Source organism: Rissa tridactyla, chromosome Z, assembly GCF_028500815.1.
Source record: "Rissa tridactyla isolate bRisTri1 chromosome Z, bRisTri1.patW.cur.20221130, whole genome shotgun sequence".
Lineage (NCBI taxonomy): Eukaryota > Metazoa > Chordata > Aves > Charadriiformes > Laridae > Rissa > Rissa tridactyla.
In genome coordinates, this window is record NC_071497.1 from 38,186,308 (window position 1) to 38,195,237 (window position 8,930).

Genomic DNA, 8,930 nt, shown 5'->3' on the forward strand with positions numbered 1-8,930 from the left:
TCTCATTTCTTGGGGGAACATCCAGATGGACATTTACACAAAAGCAGTGCTGCTGCATGAGAGGTTAAAACAGCTCTGCAACTATAGCAATGGAAAGCACCACTGTAATGCATCAAATAAAATATGAGAGGAAATTGTCCTCTGAGCAGACCCTGACCGAAATGAGAAGTTGCAAGCTTCCTTTTGCTCACAGCACATCGGAAAGCAGCAGAACTCCCTTAAATAGATATTATATGCTGGCAGTAGAAGACTTACAGAACTCGAAGCTTTACTTAAACTGGCAAGAAAAAGGTATGAGGGGAAAAAACCCAAGCCACTAATGTGTTATCTACAGTGGGGAAAGTTTCTTGAAGTACTGGAATGCTGCATCACCACATATCACGAAGTGTACAAATGCAGAACATGCTACCCAAGCAGCGCTCACCTGGAAACTCTGTTTGCAGGTCATGGACACTAGCTGCATCTTCACAGACATAACAGCACTGTGTCCTGACTTGACTGCAGGCTTTCCAAGGGCCAGGATCAAATCTGAGGGATCATTAATAAAAGACTAGTTCACGCTCCCACCCAGGTATTTAGGAAAATTAAACTAAACTACTTGCTGCCTAGTTAATTAACTTTCCCCATTTACAAATGCCATTGGCATTGGCAAACAGTATTTTACTAAAAATTATGAGGTCAAAGCAGTGGGAAGATAAAGGAGTGAAAACAGCAACACTGGATTATTCCTCACCCAAAGAACAGCTGTAGCTGTTCCTAGTCCTGCTCTCCTCTCTGGTTCTTGATGAGGCATCGGCCTGGCTGTGTACAGAGAAGCAGCACCTGCACCACACAAAGTGCTGGTGGCCAGGACATGAGGCCCAGCCCCACACACCTCCCCACAGACCATGTGCCTGCTCAGGTCTCCCTGCTCAGCTGCCCTGCTCAGGCACTTCGGCAACATCTTTGTTTGTCCAACTATTTCAGCTCTTCCATAAAACTCCCCATAGCGCCAAGTCACTTTCTCTTTTCAGCCCTTTGAAGACTCCTAAACGGGTTTTCTTTTTGTTTGTTTGTTTTTTTTTCTTTTATGATTTAGCCTGTGGGCCTCATGGCAAGGAGCTTTTCCCCAAAGAGAGGAATGACTAACGTGGGGCACACCTGTGCAATCCGCTGATGGCCCAGGTTTCTTACCGTACTTGCTGCCAACTTCCCACCACTCCGTGATGTGTCTCCCAGCTTTTTCTTTGCTAGAAGTGCCACCTGACCTCAGCTCAGCAGCTTGTGTAAAATAAACAAGCTTTGGGTCTGGGAGAGGTCCTCTCCTCCAGGGCCAGCTGATGGGGAGAGGAGGAGGAGGGATTGAGAGAACAAGCTGTTTTCTCTTTTAGGCCCACATAAGCTTTCCTTTTTTTCCTGATGATTTACAGACTCTGAAACGTTTAAAAAGTTTGAAAAATAACTAAATATTTCTTCTTGTTTTGGTTATTCAATTTTTGAATAGCACATTGATTCAGAACAGAAAGTCACGTGAGCTGGGATTCTCAGATGAAGATAAGGAGACCTCAGACAAAGGATCTGTGCATGGCCCAAAGAAGCAGAAACTTCTAACCAGTCACTTTGCTTCAGATTAAATCTATACAAAACAAACTTTACAAACATGCATGCAACCGCAGCATTACTACCAGTTTGGCTACAAATGTCTTCTATTCCTGGGAGTATTAGCAGAGGAAGTTTCCCTAGGATCAGTAGCTGAGGTAGCCAGGACTACAAAGAAAATACAGGGAAAGCATAGGTGGTAGTGGGGAAAATACAGCCATATGTCCCAGCTTTCAAAAGAAAACAAAAAATAAGGACCACCAGGTTTGCTCCTCCTCACGGGGCCTGGGAGAGTTGAACTTTGTTTAAATACAAAAACATGGGAAATTTAGAAAGGGACTGGTTTGGCTGGAAAGGCTAAACCCGAAGACCCATTAGGCCGAACCACAAATGGCTGGGATGCCAGTTTTTTTATGGCTGCCGCAGGCAAATCAGCTGCTGTATCTCATTTCACTGTAGTGGTGCCACAGTAGTTCAAAGGTTGTCCAAGTTTTTGTTGTGTTCAGATTTCATCAGTGGAGCAGCAGCTTAGTAAATATATGGATATTTATTTACTCAGCTTTCTCAGGCAGGCTTAGCTGTAGTACTGACAAAACCAAAGCAGTTGGACCCATGAGTTAAAAGCATGTGGTTTATTTATGTCACTTAAACTACTAAGAGACAAGGAGGTTAAAAAGCTCAGGCTGGTGTTTCCTAAAAAGCCAGGAACACCTAGCCCTATTTTAAGATAAAGGCATAAAGGCTGTCTGGAGGAGAAAGTTGTTTTCAAATTGTTGACATATTAGAAGCTGCTGTGCTGCAGGGAGATAACTGTAACATAGTGACTTTTCCATGGATATTTACCTTGGCACCAAGTCAGGGGGACTGTTCCTGTCACAGTCTTCATTAAGGGTGTCCATGGGGGCATTTCAATGTTACCAACTTTGGCAATTTTATAGAAGTTCCCACAGTTAATGGTGATTTTCTTGGTGAAAGTCTTATCCCTGTCACTCCGGTTATTATAGGGACTTTCCAGATCTAGCTTTTAAAAAATCATAGTTTTAACCCATGTGGTGACTAGGTATCCAGTTAAAATGCATGTGAAATATTAAAGAATGGCAGGAAAATAAAAGCAGCACAGCATTCATTATGCTTTTTAAAAAACCACAAATTTTAAAGCTAATCCCTGGGTTATTCTAGGCATGACTCATGATTTCTGTATACCCAGGGTTAGTTATAGCATATCCTGATTTACGGCTTTCTCTGAATCTGTGTATCTACACTCGGCTACATCCAGGCCAGCTGGCTAACATCATGGTGGGAACAGCACCCACGACTATATCATTTTGTGGGCATGTGCTGTGCTCCTCCTTTTGCTCCCTGGAATGTATGAACTCTGTATTTTGCACGGGTGCCCAGAGCAGCTCACAGGGGTCAAAGTAAAACTAAGAAAGAAGGACATTTCCCACTAATGCACCCTCTTGCAGTGAGAATCTGAGATAGAGTGGATTTGTGCATCCCTGGTTGTACCTTTGCAACTCAGGAGCCATTTGTTCAAAACCTATGTGGTGGCAGGGAGACCCTCATTTCCTCACCTGATAGTACTCTTCCCTAGTCTGTGCTAACCCAGAGTCCAGAGCTTCCCCAGCAAGAGCTGTGCCTGGCTGTTTGGTGACTATCTACCCCCCTCCATGCTAACTCAACTGGCAGGTAAGCTTGGCCCAACTCTGGGCAGCTGGCATTTCTGTAAAAAAGCAGCATCTTCTCCCAGGAGAGCTGCACCAGGAGGGTGACTGGAGATGGGAATCAGGCACTAATTGCATCCTGCCTACGCATTGTTGTGGTGTTAGCCTGCTCTCCTCTTTAGAGTGTTAAGCACTTCACTTTTCCCTGGCTAAAAAGTTGCTGCTTAAACATTAGCTATAGTCCCTTGGAAGTTATTGCTGACAAAAAATTTTTCCTCCATAAACACTAACATCTGCCAGTCCTGGGAGTCAAGTCCATCCTTAGAGCAGATACTGCCCGCAGTCCCCAGAGGAGAGGGTTGAGCATCCCGCAGTGCCTGGGTGCGAGAAGCACTCTACCTGGGGATGGGATCATTCATTGAAATGCCTGATGTTTGATCAGCCAAGATGAAGCGAGCCATAAATAAAGTTTTATGCTGTGTCCCACGCTTCACACAGCAGCCTGCCTTGCTGCTGGTCATACTGTCTGTGAGCACATGCTGTGGGAATGGTCTGGAGCTGCATATCAGTGCAATATGCAGGACAGCTAGTTGACCTTGTGTCCTTTGGATGACACCAGAATCGTGTTTAGAAGCTGCAGCAGGGCAAAATGTCTGTTCGATTTTGGGACTGTAGAAGAAAATGGCATAGGACTGCAAAATGCATTTTTCCAGCAGCAATCGAGCTATACTGTACATGTATCAATAAAGTATTGAAAGGCTAGGTTCAGCTCTCACTAATTAATTAGACCAAAAAGCGTCTGTTGATGATTAAATACCTTAACAGATAGTCATATGCTTGGGGCATCCTTGGGGACAGTTCCTAAAGTAAGAGTGCAGTTTCACAAGACAAGCCGTGAAGAGAGGCAGAGGCCTCTGCAGTCCTCTACTGTGTGTTGAGACCAAGAAGAAATATCAAGAGCTGATATCCCAGTGGAATGTAGTCTGAGTGGGGAGAGAGTGGGTCCTCTGGTACCTACAGCAGTAGACCATGAATATGTCCAAAAAAAGTTGGTGGCAGAGTCCCAACCTCTTCAGCATGCAGTATTTTCTGCTTTAACCAGGTTATTGGCTGAATCAGTCTAGCCACTAACAAGATATGCTTCAACTACCTGGAATTAGCTGTTAGCTACCAGCTAATACCATTCTCTTTTGCATAAAACTAGAAATCAAAGGGCTAGCATAATGGACCTTAATTTCTGTGGGATTTGAGGAAAGGTGCTGGGGAATTTCTCAGTGAAAGAGTCTGAGCTGAGCTGGCTATCCTCAGTGTCATGGCTGGTGTTGCTTGAACTGCGTACAAAACTGAACTCCAAATGGCACATTCGTAATGGAAATTGCTTCTGCCCTGACACACTTGTGAATTATGGTAGTAGTTTGGATATAGCAGGGTGCAGCAAGGGGGTGCCGTGGCAAACACAACCACCCTTTGTCCTGTGCTGGTGGCTGCCTTGAGTTATGATGGCTGCTGCAGCCTCAGGTGTGTGGATCATACAGCACCGAGCTGTGACTGGGGACAGTTTCAGTCAAGAAGGTCACAAGAAAACATCTCAAATTTGGCTGGAAATTCAGACTCCACAGGTCTTCTTGTGGTTGACTCTTAAGTTCAAGACAAGTGCTCACTTGCCAGTTTTTAGGATTCCCCATCAGCACTGCTCTCTGCTCTCTTCTCCTGCAGAGCCAATTTCATTTTGCTATTAGTTCTCCTGTATAAGCCCTTCTGAAAGCTCAATATGCCCTCCCTTTTACAGCAAACAAGGGACAATACCTGCAGTCAGGGGAAGTTTTTCCATAGTGCTAACACAGAGGCAGAAAATCCATATAACTACTAGCCTTGCGTACTTTAGGAAGTTGATTCATAGTCTTCCATTATGTTTTATTTTGTGCTGTCGAATACCCTGTAACGTCATCTGCCTCCTATGTTTGGGTTAGCAAACACCCAAGGTTTCTTCAGCCTTCAGAACTATCAGGATACCTCAAGATTTATAGGGCAATTAATAGCCTTGAAGAAATACATGATGAAATACTGAGTTTTACTGAAACACAATAAAATCTTTATTCATAAGAAAATGACCAAGCATTATACAACTGCTCAAATACAGTTGGTCTGATGCTATTTTTCTGTCCTTCATTCCTTCAATAGTTATTCTCCACCCTTTCAGACACTAAGTACAGCTTGTGACCTGTACGCTGATTTATTGTTTCTTATGATTCCCACCAAGGAATGTTTTTCCTTTGAGGGACATAATTGTGTATTGGAAAGCCCAGTTCTCACAACGAGACACGTAGGAGAAGAGAACAGCCACCTGGCACCAGTAGAAACATTAAGAATAAGAGTAAGAGTAAGTAAGATGTGTCTTGGGACTTGTGAGAGCTGGAGAGAGGCCAGCTGTGGACAGAAGGACTGTGTGAACTTGAACATCAACTCGTGTTCTTTTTTTTTTTTCTTTCTTTGGTTGTTTTTAAGGGAATTTTCTAAGGGCACCTGTAGAGTCCTGCACCTAGGAAGTAATAACCTCATACACCGGTACAGGTTAGGGGCTGACCTGCTGGGAAGCAGCTCTGTAGAGAGAGACCTTGGTGTCCTGGTGGACGACAGGATAACCATGAGGCAGCAATGTGCCCTTGTGGACAAGAAAGCCAGTGGTCTCCTGGGATGCATTAAGAACAGTGTGGCAACCAGGTCGAGGGAGGTCATCCTCCCCCTCTATTCTGCCCTGGTGAGGCTGCACCTGGAGTACTGTCTCCAGTTCTGGGCTCCCCGGTTCAAGAAGGACAGGGAACTCCTGGAAAGAGTCCAGCAGAGGGCTACAAAGACTGGAGCACCTCTCTTATGAAGAAAGGCTTGAGACACCTGTGTCTGTTTAGCCTGGAGAAGAGAAGACTGAGAGGGGATCTTATCAATGGTTATAAATATCTAAAGGGCAGGTCAAGAGGATGCGGTCAGGCAGTGGTGCCTGGTGACAGGACAAAGAACAACAGGCACAAACCGGAACACAGGAAGTTCTGTCTCGATATGAGGAAAAACTTTTTTACTTTGAGGGTGCCAGAGCACTGGAACAGGCTGCCCAGAGAGGTTGTGGAGTCTCCTTCTCTGGAGATATTCAAGACCCTCCTGGATGCATTCCTGCCCAGCCTGCACAAGGTGAACCTGCTTTGGCAGGGGCGGTTGTACTAGATGATCTCCAAAGATCCTTTCCAACACCTACAATTCTGTGATTCTGTGATTCTGTGAATGTGGGCTAAGGTTTGGAAATACAAGAGAAAATACACTTTGGTCTCAAGTAGAAGGGTCTTGAGAATGACAGAATAGGTTGAATTCATTTGGAAGTTCTAAGTTTCTTTTTATGTACTGCATTTCAGAGATCTGCAGGAGAGAAAAAAATATGTAATTCCAACCTAAATAAGTGGTGAATAGGAAATTGTTCACAAATTCAGATGGTCTGTCAGAAGAGATTTGACAGGGCATTTTGAAGAAGGGAAAAGGATAGAAGTGAGAAAGACACAAAATTTCAAAGATAGAGAAAAATTTTTCAAAACTTCTGGAAAAACACCAGTTTGGCACTAAATAAAGGCTTGACAAAGGACATTTGGGTCAGATTTCTCTTAAGGAGGCAAGAAACCATCAGCTGTAGACCTGTTCCTGGACATTGCGTTCCCTGTGTGCCCTGGAAAGCATGAATTTGTTTATTCTTGTAAATAAAGGGGGGAGGGGTGTCCAAAAATCCCATATCCTTTCACCAATTTTTCTTTCTAACTCAAATAAGTTCCAAATGTCCAAATGCTGAGCTAGTCAGGGAAGTTAGAAGAAGTAACATTAATGTTTCACAGTAACTGTACTGCAGTTAAGAGGGGGAAAAAAGGAGTATAGAATATATGACAGTAAGGAAGGAAAACATGCATAGGGAACTGACGCCTTGGACACCTCCTCTCCCCCACTCCACATGGTGTATGTTTGCATGCAGATGCCATCTGGGGCACAGGTCCTGTCTCCAGCCATGGCTCGAGCCAAGGGCTGACAACTGTGCTGTGACAAGGCAAGACTAACATAGACACACCGTGCAACGAGGATATTTTGGCTGAGGGGTGCTGACAGAGGAGACTGTCACTGGTTAAACCAGTTTGCTATTTCTCTTGGTCCTCCTGGGCATTTTGAAAAGAAGCTACCTGCAACCTTAGATCTAGCTTGCACTGTTTACCAAGGCAGGGTTTATCTGTGGCTCATTGCTGGATATGGTTTGCCTCAATCTATGCTGATTCATATTATTTCAGCCTTGGGTAGGCATATCAGATCACAACTGGATTCAAACAGTAATATTAAGTACTGTTCTCCTGACCTTAGTATCTCCTCATTAGCCCTTATCTATCTAAGGCTTGTGTGCAGTCTACAGAAATGGAAACAGCAGCAGTCTAACACTTTAAGAAAGACCTTGGTTTCAATAATTCCAGTTTAAAATCAGGATCACTTTGGCATCTGGTACCATTTCTTGATGACAGTTTTTATCCTATTTAGGAAAGAAAAATTATGTAAAAAATCTCTACTTCCATGTGAAGAACAATACATTAACTTGGCCCCTCCTGATAAAATTTTTTTACTGTTCCATAAACTCTTTTATACTTCTTTCATTTCCAGGTACCGCAACTTTATTCTGTTTTCATTTGCTATTTCTGTTACTCAGTTTAACCCTTCTCTTTTGTGCAGCCACATTTGGAAGGTTTTCTTGTGCAAGAATAGTGTGATGCAGGTAGGAAATTCCTGTGCAGATGCCACTAATAGATGCTTTAAAATGTTGTCTGCGTGAAATACGGCATTTAGTTTTCATGACAGCTAAAAAAACGTGAAAAAAACACCATGAGTCAGAACAATGGTAGGTGCACTAACTCCTGGTGGAAGTAAGATGGTAGGCATTACATGTATGCCATCTATAACCTGTTTGACATTGCTGCTTCTTAATGCTTGCATTCGTATATTATTCTCTGTAGAAAAGATGAGTAGAGGCTTAATGGTTACAATCTCGTGACTTTGAAACAATCGCAAACTCTTTCCAGAAAGGCATGACAAAATTTTTTCAACTTTGTGAAATTCCAAATTGTATTTTTTTTATTTTGTGAAAGCAATCACTAGGAAATTTTTTACAACAGGGTGACAGGTATACCATTTTCTACTTAAGCTGGTTTCAGTTTAAAGGATATTAAACAAAACTGAATTAACCACTTTTTAAAGAGATTGAATAAAATGCTTTGTGCCACAAAGTCTCTGTGAGGTTTTCCCATGCTGGAAGCTACCTTTGTGAGCATTTCTCATTTGTAGCCATTTGACTGAGAGTTTAATACAGAAAACTACTTGCTCCTGTATTACCAACAATAAAAAAACAGTAAGGATCTGATGAAGGAAAATTAATGTCGTTAGCAATAGAGGGCTTGACTCTCCAGTTCCTTTTACTTTATGCAGTTTTCCATATTACTGCAAAAGATGATGCAAACCGTTACTCTTGCTATCCAAAATCAGCACTGGTGATTTAACACACAGGGATCCAGAATAACACCAGAAGAGTAAGCAGGCATTTGCTGGTTTATAAACAGGGCTGGTAGTTTAGTCTTCACATGGTGTCTAGACAGCAGCAATTAGTAGTAATTAGTAAGAGCATCT